The sequence below is a fragment of the Loxodonta africana genome, chromosome 7, assembly GCF_030014295.1.
Source record: "Loxodonta africana isolate mLoxAfr1 chromosome 7, mLoxAfr1.hap2, whole genome shotgun sequence".
Lineage (NCBI taxonomy): Eukaryota > Metazoa > Chordata > Mammalia > Proboscidea > Elephantidae > Loxodonta > Loxodonta africana.
This window is the reverse complement of record NC_087348.1, coordinates 56,395,141-56,407,747: the sequence shown is the minus strand read 5'-3', so window position 1 is coordinate 56,407,747 and position 12,607 is coordinate 56,395,141.

Genomic DNA, 12,607 nt, shown 5'->3' with positions numbered 1-12,607 from the left:
GCAGAAGAGGGCATTACTAATAATTTTTCTGAGAAGCAGTAGTTAACCTGGGACTATCTCAGAAAATCAGACTTATGGTCACCCTTCTTATAACAGATGCATTCTCGGTGGATGACCTCCAACTCATTCTGTGTTTCCCAGGGAGGGAAAACAAATAAAATGATGCCCCTTTCTGAGCCAACTGAAACTAACATGTCCTCAGGCTGGTGTCTGACAACATACAGCAGATCCTGAAACCGCAAACCACATCACCTACCATTCCTTGGCAAACAAGAAGAGACCTGATATTCATGAGGACACCCAGACATTTGCCTCCATGACTAAATCTCCTTTGTCCAGTCTCAGGAAAGCCACACCCTCCCCATCTAGGCTCCAAACCCCCACATCTCCATGTCTGCCCCACCTCTAACTCCATTTTCCAAGGGAGTGGAGTGCCTTCTGTAAACATGCTAATTGGAAGCATCTGGTTTCAAAGAGTTTCTTAAGATGATCAAAGTCTATAGCAGTGCTTCTCACACTTGAATATAAGAATCCCATGGAGGTCTTGTTAAAGTGAAGATTCTGATTCAGTAAATCTGGGGCAGGGCCTGAAATTCTACATTCTAAACAGCTCCAAGATGATGCTGAGGCTGCTGGCCAATGACCCACATTTTGAGTAAGAAGGGTCTACGGCATTTAGTTCAAGGGCTTCATGGTACCTTAAACATCTTCAGTGTTGAATGACATGGGGGAAAACATGCCAATTAAATCTATATCCAGAAGGCCGAAAAATTTAAAAAAAAAAGGGGGGGGAGGAGAAAATATAGGGTGCTAGGTAGAGAAGGAAGTGGTAGGTGAAACAAAGAAAAAGGAAGGAGAGCAAGAAAAAGAAAAATAGAAAATAAGAAGGGAGGGCAAAATAAAAATACACTAAGTCAGGCTAGAAAAGAAGAAAATAATTAATCAGGGGCTTGGGGGGGCCTTTTGGCATAAATGAGAAGCAACAGCTCCACCTCCACTACTTACAGCATAAGTGAGAAGTTGTTTCCATTCTAAAGGGCCCACTGTAATAGAAATGTTAAATTCCTTCATTTTCATAATTGTCTGCAAATCATTTACAGAGCCAGAAAGTAGAGCCCTCTAGTCTATGACTTTCAAACTATTTGACCATTGCCCGTCCAAGAAATACATTTTACACTGTGACCTACTAAACACACACTACAAACGTTTTATGGGATAATAACTTTAATATGTGCATGATATTTCTTATTCAGTTCTCTCTCAATTTTTCAATTGATTAGATTTTTGTTCAGATAAGGGAGAACACTTGCCTAAGGTCATAGAGCTGATTGTTAGCAGAGCGGAGATTAGAACCGAGGACTCCAAACTCACTCTCCATCCGCTTCACAGCCACTGTGCCTTGCTTGGGTTCACTTCACAATACAAGCTCTGAGATTCCAGAAATCAATTTAAAGGTAAGTTAGCAAGCTGAGATTTGGACTATGTGTTGGGGAAAATTTTTTTTTAATATTAATAGTTTTCCTTCTCTTCTTATTTTCTGTTCCATTATCTCCAGCCCTCACCATTCAGGTAATCATGTTCTCCATAATCATTGTCTTCAAAAAGTAATGAGACAACGCACAAGAGTAGAAATCATTTTGCGTGCTTTTCCTGACTTTGGTTTATGGAATCTTAAACCATCACTGGAAATTAAAAGTTTAGCCAAAAAGGTAATTGTATTTGAAGAGAGACCTTCCAACCCCCACCTGTAAGATTTGAAAAAGATGCTCCCAGGTGAAGGTGAAGTGGAGGAATGATAACAAGGGCCCAGCGAGTCCCAGAGGGAAGAGTTCTGCGCCTTCTTTCCTATATAAGGTCTTAAGAAGGCATCCAAACATTAGAGATTTTGCAAGGCAGAGAGAAAGACCCCAAAAGAGAATGGGTATGGAGTATGTTCAGGCAGGTGGGTCCCTTCCAACTTTCACTGTGGTCCAGAGAAGCAAGCAGAAGGCGGCAATACCACTAACCCAAAGGGGCCAGATAGATAGGAAAAGAGAATATCTCAACAATAGTTGGCCTGCATGGAAGATTAGCCAAGCCCCCAAATGCCATCAGATGAAGCCCCAGCACCTTGACCCTTTGTAAATTCACTCAGAATTTAGAAAAAATAAACATTGTGTTCACCACAATAGCTAGGGTAGATTCAGTTTCTACCACCCAAACATATTGGTGGCCCTGAAAAAGTTGAATTAGTGAGCACTAACAAAGAAAGTTTTATTTCTTGTGTTTCTCAGTGGGTGAAATAAGAGCCTCTCTTTTTCAGAGACCTACATAAGTGGAAACACATAACTTGCTCATGGATAGAAAGACTTAACATTGTAAAAAATGTCTATTCTACCAAAAGCCATCTATAGATACAACACAATTCTGATCTGAATTCCAACAACATTTTTTAATGAGATGGAGAAACAAATCAACTTCATATGGAAGGGAAAGAGGCCCCAGATAAGTAAAGTATTACTGAAAAAGAAGAACAAAGTGGAAGGCCTCATTCTACCCGATTTTAGAACCTATTATACCACTACAGTAGTCAAAACAACCTGCTACTGGTACAACAGATACATAGACCAATGGAACAAAATTGAGAATCCAGACATAATTCCATCCACATATGAGCCGCTGATATTTGACAAAGGCCCAAAATCAGTTAAAGGGGGAAAAGAGAGTCTGTTTAACAAATGGTGCTGGCATAACTGGATATGCACACCATGCACAAAAACAAAATCAAAATGGATTAAAGACCTAAATATAAAATCTAAAACAATAAAGATCCCAGAAGAAAACATAAGGACAATGCTAGGAGCCCTAATACATGGCATAAACAGTATACAAAACATTACCAACAATGAAGAAGAAAAACTAGATAACTGGGAGCTCCTAAAAATCAAACATCTATGCTCATCCAAAGACTTCACCAAAAGAGTAAAAAGGCTACCTACAGACTGGGAAAAAGTTTTTAGCTATGACATTTCTGATCAGCACTTGATCTCTAAAATCTGCATGATACTGCAAAAACTCAACTACAAAAAGGCAAATAGCCCAATTAAAAAATGGGTTAAAGATATGAATAGACATTTCACTAAAGAAGACATTCAGGTAGCTAACAGATATATAGAAAACAAAACAAAACAAAAAAAACAGATATATAAGAAAATGTTCACGATCATTAGCCATAAGAGAAATGCAAATCAAAACTACGATGAGATTCCATCTCACTCCAACAAGGCTGGTATTAATCCAAAAAACACAAAATGATAAATGTTGGAGAGGTTGTGAAGAGACTGGAGCACTTATACACTACTGTGGGGATTGTAAAATGGTACAAACACTTTGGAAATCGATTTGGCGCTTCCTTAAAAAGCTAGAAATAAGATTACCATATGATCCAGCAATCCCACTCCTTGGAATATATCCTAGAGAAATAAGAGCCTTTACACAAACAGATATATGTATACCCATGTTCATTGCAGCTTGTTTACAACAGCAAAAAAATGGAAACAATCAAGGTGCCCATCAATGGATGAATGGATAAATTATGGTATATTTGCACAATGGAATACTACACATCGATAAAGAAAAATGATGAATCTGTGAAACATTTCATAGCATGGAGGAAACAGGAAGGCATTATGCTGAGTGAAATTAGTCAGTTGCAAAAGGACAAATATTATAAGGAACTCAAAAAATTATAAGAACTTGAAAAATTATAAGAACTCAAAAAATAGTTTAAACAGAGAAGAAAATATTCTTTGATGGTTACGAGTGAAATAGTCGATAAGAACTATTTCAGGTTAAGAGAAAGACAACACACAATACAGAAGAGGCCAGCACAACTGAACTAAACCAAAAGCAGTTTCCTGAATAAACTGAATGCTTCGAAACCCAGCAGAGCAGTGGCGGGGTTTGGGGACCATGGTATCAGGGGACAACTAAGTCAATTGGCATAATAAAATCTACTAAGAAAACATTCTGTATCCCATTTCGGAGAGTGGTATCTGAGGTCTTAAACACTAGCAAGCATCCATCTAAGATGCATCAGTTGGTCTCAATCCACCTGGAGCAAAGGAGAATGAAGAGCACCAAACACACAAGGTAATTATGAGCCCAAGAGACAGAAAGGGCCACGTAAAGCAGAGACTACATCAGCCTGAGACCAGAAGAACTAGATGGCGCCCGGATTTAACTGATGACTGCCCTGACAGGGAACACAACAGAGAACCCCTGAGGGAGCAGCAGAGTACTGGGATGCAGACCTCAAATTCTCTTGAAAAACCAGACTTAATGGTTTGCCTGAGAGTAGTCCTCACAACTGGACCAATGAGCAACATCATGATAAACGGAGAAAAGATTGAAGTTGTCAAGGATTTCATTTTACTTGGTTCCACAATCAACAGCCACGGAAGCAGCAGTCAAGAAATCAAAAGATGCATTGCATTGGGCAAATCTGCTGCAAAGGACCTCTTCAAAGTGTTGAAGAGCAAAGATGTCACCCTGAAGACTAAGGTGTGCCTGACCCAAGCCATGGTATTTTCAATCGCATCACATGCATGTGAAAGCTGGGCAATGAATAAGGAAGACCAAAGAAGAGTTGACGTCTTTGAATTGTGGTGTTGGTGAAAAGAACAAATCTGTCTTGGAAGTGCGGCCAGAATGCTCCTTAGACGCAAGGATGGCGAGACTGCGTCTTACATACTTTGGACATGTTGTCTGGAGGGATTAGTCCCTGGAGAAGGATATCATGCTTGGCAGAATACAGGGTCAGCAGAAAAGAGGAAGACCCTCAACAAGGTGGATTGACACAGCGGCTGCAACAATGAGCTCAAGCATAACAATGATTGTAAGGATGGCGCAGGACCAGGCAGTGTTTCGTTCTGTTGTGCATAGGGTCACTATGAGTCGGAACCAACTCAATGGCACCTAACAACAACAACAAGGACCCCAGAGGTCATGGTCTCCAGACCTTCTGTTGGCCCAAGACAGGAACCATTCCCAAAGCCAACTCTTCTGACAGGAATTGGACAGGACTATGGGATAGAATCATCATCAATTCTTCCTTTTGCTTTAGCTGCTCGACATTCGAGAGCAAGTTTCAGAGTCTCCTCTGACATCCATCTTGGTCTTTTCTTTCTTTCCTGTCTTTTCAATGAGCTCTTGCTTTTTTCATGTATGATGTCCTTGATGTCATTCCACAACTCATCTGGTCTTCGGTCACTACTGTTCGGTGTGTCAAATCTATTCTTCAGACGATCTCTAAATTCAGGTGGGATATACTCAAGGTCATATTTTGGCTCTTGCGGACTTGCTCTGATTTTCTTCAGTTTCAGCTTGAACTTGCATATGAGCACTTGATGGCCTGTTCCACAGTCAGCCCCTGGCCTTGTTCTGACTGATGATTTTGAGCTTTTCCATTGTCTCTTTCCACAGATGTAGTCAATTTGATTTCTGTGTGTTCTATCTGGTGAGGTCCATGTGTATGTATAGTCGCCGTTTATGTTAGTGAAAGAACATATTTGCGATAAAGAAGTCGTTGGTCTTCCAAAATTCTATCATTTGATCTCCAGCATTGTTTCTATCACCAAGGCCATATTTTGCAACTACTGATCCTTCTTCTTTGTTTCCAACTTTCACATTCCAATCACCAGTAATTATCAATGCATCTTGATTGCATGTTCGATCAATTTCAGACTGCAGCAGCTGATAAAAATCTTCTATTTCTTCATCTTTAGCCCTAGTGGTTGGTGTATAAATTTGAATAACAGTCATATTAACTGGTCTTCCTTGTACACCTATGGATATTATCCTATCACTGACAGTGCTGTACTTCAGGATAGATCTTGAAATGTTCTTTTTAACAATGAATGCAACACCATTCCTCTTCAAGTTGTCATTCCCAGCATAGTAGACCCATTGTCTACCCATTGTCCCATTCACAATGGCCAGTACCAGTCCATTTCAGCTCACTAATGCCTAGGATATTGATGTTTATATGTTCCATTTCATTTTTTATGATTTCCAATTTTCCTGGATTCATACTTCGTACATTCCAGGTTCCAATTATTAATGGATGTTTGCAGCTGTTTCTTCTCATTTTGAGTCACGCCACATCAGCAAATGAAGTTCCCCAAAGCTTTTCTCCATCCACGTCATTAAGGTTGACTTTACTTTGAGGAGGCAGCTCTTCCCCAGTCATCTTTTGAGTGCCTTCCAACCTGGGGGGCTCATCTTCCAGCACTATATCAGACAATGTTCCACTGCTATTCATAAGGTTTTCACTAGCTGGTGCTTTCCAGAAGTAGACTGCCGGGTTCTTCTTCCTAGTCTGTCTTAGTCTGGAAGCTCAGCTGAAACTGGTCCTCCATGGGTGACCCTGCTGGTATCTGAATACTGGTGGCATAGCTTCCAGCATCACAGCAACACGCAAGCCCCCACAGTACAATAATTGTGGCCTTAGAAAAAGTACAACCAGAATGCTCCTTAGAAGCAAGAATGGCGAGACTGTTTCTTACATACTTTGGGCATGTTGTCAGGAGGTATGAGTCCCTGGAGAAGGATATCATGCTTGGCAAAGTACAAGGTCAGCAGAAAAAGGAAAACCCTCAACAAGGTGGATTGACACAGTGGCTGCAACAATGAGCTCAAGCATAACAACAATTGTAAGGATGGCTCAGGACTGGGCAGTGTTTCATTCTGTTGTGCATAGGGTCACTATGAGTCAGAACCGATTTGACGGCACCTAACAACAACAACAACAACATGGGATAGAAAATGATACTGGTGAAGAGTGAGCTTCTTGGATCAAGTAGGCACATGAGACTATTTGGGCAGCTTCTGTCTGGAGAAGAGATGAGAGGGCAGAGGGGGTCAGAAACTGGCCAAATGGACACGAAAATAGACAGTGGAGGGAGGGAGTGTGCTGTCTCATTAGAGGGAGGGTAACTAGGAGTATATACTGAGGTATATGTAAGTTTTTGCATGAGAGACTGACTTGGTTTGTAAACTTTCACTTAAAACACAGTAAACATTTAACAAAAAAAAGTCTCTCTTTTTCTATTTATATGATTGCTATTTTTTCTCAAGAAGGAAACCCAATAAACAATCAACTACAGTTACTTCTGAGGAAGGGCTATTATTTTCATTGAATACATTTTTATGTTATTTGTATTTTCTAAATCTGTACATATATTGGCTTTATAATTTTTTAGTATCTCCTGTAATTGAGCAATGAAAATTATTAAAAATTAACTATGTTATTTAAGACAAACAATTGTGTGTGTGTACAATTACAAAATATATGAAAATTTTCTAAACAAATATGCAAGAAACTGTTAGCAGCTATTACAACTAGAGGTTGGAGTAGAAAGTAGACTTACTCTCTTCATGTACTACTTGAATTTGTTTCATCATGTTATACATTTATTATATATTACTTTTAATTAAAAAATTTTATTTGCTTCATGCACTGATTTCTCCTTTTCCTGGTCTCCTTTTATACTGAGTATGTGCTACAAAGGTGAGCACTTACAATCCTTCATCACTTCAGAGAGCACATGCTTTTCTCGTTGAATGGTAATGACCTTGAGGACAGATGCCATCTTAGCCCGCTTGGAAACCCCACAGCACAAGCACAAGGCTGAGCACAGAGAAGGCACTTGAAAGCTACTTGTTGATGGACTTGTCATAGTATTTACACATTTATTTGTAAAACTATTTAATTAATGATTATCTCCCCTACTGAGCAGGAGGGAACTAATAATGACTATTCTGCTGACCTTTGGGTCTCTGGCACTTACCTCAGGACCTGGTACATCATAGGTAGTCAATAAATATTTTTCAAAGAATGAATGAACGAACGAGTAGACCAAAGCATAAGCACAGATCCGTATCATTTCCATGAATGTCTCCGGGCTCATTTTATTCTTTCCACTTAGATTATATAGACAATTGTCTAGTAAATTTCATCTCTTGCAAGCAGTAAAAGTATGACCTCATCTCCCCTTGAGTCACAGGCCAGTATTCTGTCACAGGGATGAATGTCCAGAATTTTCATGTAGTTTTAACTCCAGTAGAAAACAACAAGCTGTTTTTTCAGAACAAAGAATTCCCAACAGCAACACTTATTTTTATTTGAAGTTTTACAGAAGAAAACTGGAGAAGCAGCTGGAGACTCATATTAGATTTTTTTGGTCCAAGATCTTGAGTTAAATAACCCCTCTCCAATAGAGTTGCCAGTTTGTAACTTTTAAGATAGTTTGGGGAATAACCCTGAAATTTTGTAAAAAACTAGAATTAGCAATGCTTCAACACTGGAAGAAATTATAACAAGGACAGTGGTTAGCTCTGTGTCTTACAGTTTTTGTTTTCATCCTTTAACTTTTTTGATATGTTCCAAATTTCTAAAATTAAAATATATTGCTAGAATAATCAGAAAAAAAATATTTAAGTTATTTCTTTCTGCTCTTTCATCCCCAAACTCCTCCTCCTCCTAGGTTTCCTAGGTCTGTGAATAGGACCATCATCCACACACTTTCCCAAGCCCCAAATCTGATATCATCTTGGTCTCCTCACTATATCTTATCTTCCACAGCTAATGGGGCACTACATACTAAAATGATTATCTATTGCTACTGGAAGTCCAAAATGGCTCCACTCACATGATGACAGCTGATGGTGCCAGTCAGCTGAATGTTCAGATGGAGCTGTCAACCCAAGTGCCCCCATGTAGCTTTTCCATGTGACTTGGGCTTCTTACAGCATGGCAGCTAGATTCTGAGATAGAGTGACCCAAGAGTAAGCATTCCAAGTAGCCCAGGTGACAGTAAAGTGACTGTCATATTTCCTGTACACTAGTAATTAGATATAGAAATTTGATGAGATTCAGATTTTACTTTTTGGTAATAATATCCCCTAGGTAGTATTGTGTACTTCCATTGGGCAGCGTATCACACTTGGTTGTTTCTCTTTTTATGATATCAGCAGTCATTAATGATCATTACCTAAAAAAACTAATTCTCCAGGAGTTCAATTTTGTGTTTTTCAGAGATCATTCTGGCTATAGTACAAGTTATCCTAAAAAGGAATAAATTGGCATACTCTTTCATCAATATTATTAAATTTTGGGGGGAAATTTCCGTTTAAAAAAATTTTTTTGAAATAAAACATCAGCCCTAAAAAGTTAACAAAACATTCATTTACCTCACAACCAGAGTAGATGACTAAAGAATTAAATTATTGGTTTGCTCAAAAGTGTGCTTTTTCTTTCTTTTCTTCCCTTTTCACTATCTCTTTCTTTCCTTTCCTCCCTTTCTCCCTTCTTCCCTCTCTCCCTTTCTCACCCTCTCTCTCACTTTTTTCTTTCAGGTAAGAAAATATCTTGAGCTTTTAAAAAAAAATAAAGGCAGCACATCAAAACTTAACACAATTGCAAACACTGTGATAAAAGCAGTTTTTATTCAGAAATTTCCTAAACAGGGGAGCATGCTTCCCATGGTAATAGCTGTGGTCAGAGTGCTAATAGAAAGATCAGATTTCATTTAAGCAGTAAATCAGACCTTATCTGCAGCACCTATAGAGAAGGCAACCCAGCAAAGAGAATAGAACATGAAAGGGCTTTGGGGTCTGACAGATCTCTATTGGATTCCTCACTCCACTATCTACTATGTCGTCCTTGTTATTTTCCTAAGTGGGGTGGTGTGTCCCAAGCTTTACTGCATCTGCCAATCAACTGTGGATCTTATTAAAATGCAGTCTGATTCAGTAGTCCTAGGGTGGGCCCAAGACTGCATTCTGACTAGTTTCCAGTTGATGCCTATGCTGCTGGACTATGGACCACACTTTGAGAGACAAAGCTCTAGAACCTGGAAGAGCTACTGTCTCTGCTCTTAAAGAACATGTTCCTTGTAAGCTTTTCCTATGTGGAACAGTAGTCTCCTCATTGGATCATGAGCATATCAAATGACATCATCACTGACTTAATGATCCCTATTAGTTGAAAATGTTTCCCAAATAATTCTATAATAAATGGTATCATTTACTCCTTGACCATCGGGTATTTATCGTAACTTACTCCAACTAACACTGCATGTGAAAAAAAAGACCCAGCACTGCCCTATGCAAAGAGCAGACAGCAAGAGGATTTGGAGGCCCACCAAGAAGCAATACTCTTGTCTCTGTCCAAAAGAAGCCAAGATTTCACCACAGGGCTGAAGCCTGGGTGGCCCTTTGGGTTTCCAGTCTGCATCTGAGGCAAAAATGACTTTACAATAATTAGCCTCTACAGCATGCTTTCAAGGGAGATTATGAGACCCGTGTAATAGATGGGAAACCATAGACATGGGGAAGTTATTTTGCTCACCCAAGGCCACCCAAAGTGTCAGGGATGAAAATAAGATTAGGAACAAAAAAATATGGGTAATCAGTCCTCAGCAAAAGCAATGGTAACATTCTCCATAAGGGATGTTTATGCACTAGTTAAAAAGTATATATTGAAAGTGAAAGATAAAACACACACACACACACACAAAAGAACGCTAGATGAAATATTTTGTTTTTGTTATAATTTTGAACAGAGTCATGTTTATTCATTTGCCACAAGAATTTTTCACAATCATCAATTATTGAATATTTCATTATTATGCCTGTGTAACTGGGATGAATTATTTAACTTCTCTGTGCCTCAGTTTCCTTGCCTGTGAAAAATTAAGATAACACCCATATCCTAGTCTAATCATGAGAAAATCACCAAACAAACCCAGACTGGGGAACATTCCAGGGGAAACATGGCCAGTCTTCCTCCAAACAGTCAAAGGCATCAAAAGCAAGGAAAGTCTGAGAAACTCTCACAGCCAAGAGGGGTCTAATGGGACAGGATAGCTAAATATCATGTGGGTCCTAAATAGGATCCTGGAAGAGAAAGGGGACACTAGGAAAAAACTAAGAAAATCTAAATAAAGGGTAGACTTCCGTTAATAATTGTGTCTCATATTGGTTCACCAATAGTGACAAATGTACCACACTAACATTAAAAAAAAAAAAACTCTGTACTATCTTCTTTATTTTTTGTGTGAAATTTAAAACTGTTCTAAAATAAATAGTTTTCCTTTTAAAAATTGGGATAACAATAGGACTTTTGGGGGATGAAATGAGATAATTAATACATGTGGGGATTTAGTAGAGTCTGGCATATGGAATAATAAATGCCAGTTTTTATTCTCTGAACAGATGGAAACCCTGGTGGCATAGTGGTTAAGTGCTACAGCTGCTAACCAAGAGGCTGGCAGTTCAAATCCGCCAGGCACTTTTTGGAAACTCTATGGGGCAGTTCTACTCTGTCCTATAGGGTCGCTATGAATTTGGATCGACTCAACGGCAGTGGTGGTGGTAGTGGAAACAGACAGTAAGATACATTTTCTCAATCTCAACACAAAATTGCCCTTGGCAGGAGTCATGGACTTCTCTTTTCTTTTGTTCTCTGTGATGCTGGGTGATGCTCGACATAAAGGAACATGTTGTTGTTGTTAGGTGCCATTAAGTCAATTCCTACTCATTGCAACCCTATAGACAACAAAATGAAACACTAGCCCAGTCCTGCACCATTCTCACTATCATTGTTATGCTTGAGGCCATTGTTGCAGCCACTGTGTCAGTCCATCTTTTTGAGAGTCTTCCTCTTTTTTACTGACCCTCTACTTTACCAAGCTTGATGTCCTTTGCGATAACATAGTATAGAGGAACATAAAACCCATTGCTGTTGAGTCATTCTGACTCATAGCGACCCTATAATAGGCTTAAAAATCAATTTGCTGTCCGAATCTCAAAGGCTTAGCTTTATGGGACTCAGCTACCTTCCCAAGCTTCATGATGTTGTTAGGTGCCATCTAGTCAATTCTGACTCATAGCAACTCCAATGTACAACAGAACATTGCCTGGCTCTGCGCCACCCTCACAGCGCATTGCTATGTTTGAGCCCACCATTGCAGCCACTGTGTCAATCCTTCTTATTGAGGGTCTTCCTCCTTTTCCCTGACGCCCTACTTTACCATGCATGATGTCCTTCTCCAGGGACTGTTGTTCCTGATAACATGTCCAAAGTAGGTGAGATGAAGTTGAGGATGGATTATCCAATAGGCAAGATAAACCCAGTGCTTACCTTGCTTACCAAATCATCTGTAGTGAACAATTTCACATTTTTTTCACCACGTCAAAGGTTCTGCTTCTAGGTATGGCTGGCATCTGACTCTTTCCCAACCCATAGCACCTTCCTACAGAATCAAAGCCTCTTTTCAAATTTACAATTCCTGATAGGGGTGGATGACCCAGTGAGCAAGGTAAGTACGGGCTTGCTTGTGCTTACTTACTAATCTGTACTGAACAATTTCACATGGATTTCACCACATCTTTGATGTGTTTACCTTTCTTATTGGATAATCTGCCCCTGGATAGAGTCTCACCATCCTCACTTCTAAGGAGCATTCTGGCTGTACTTCTTCCAAGACAGATTTGCTCATTTTTCTGGCAGTCCATGGTATATTCAATATTCTTCACCAACACCATTATTCAAAGGCATCAAATC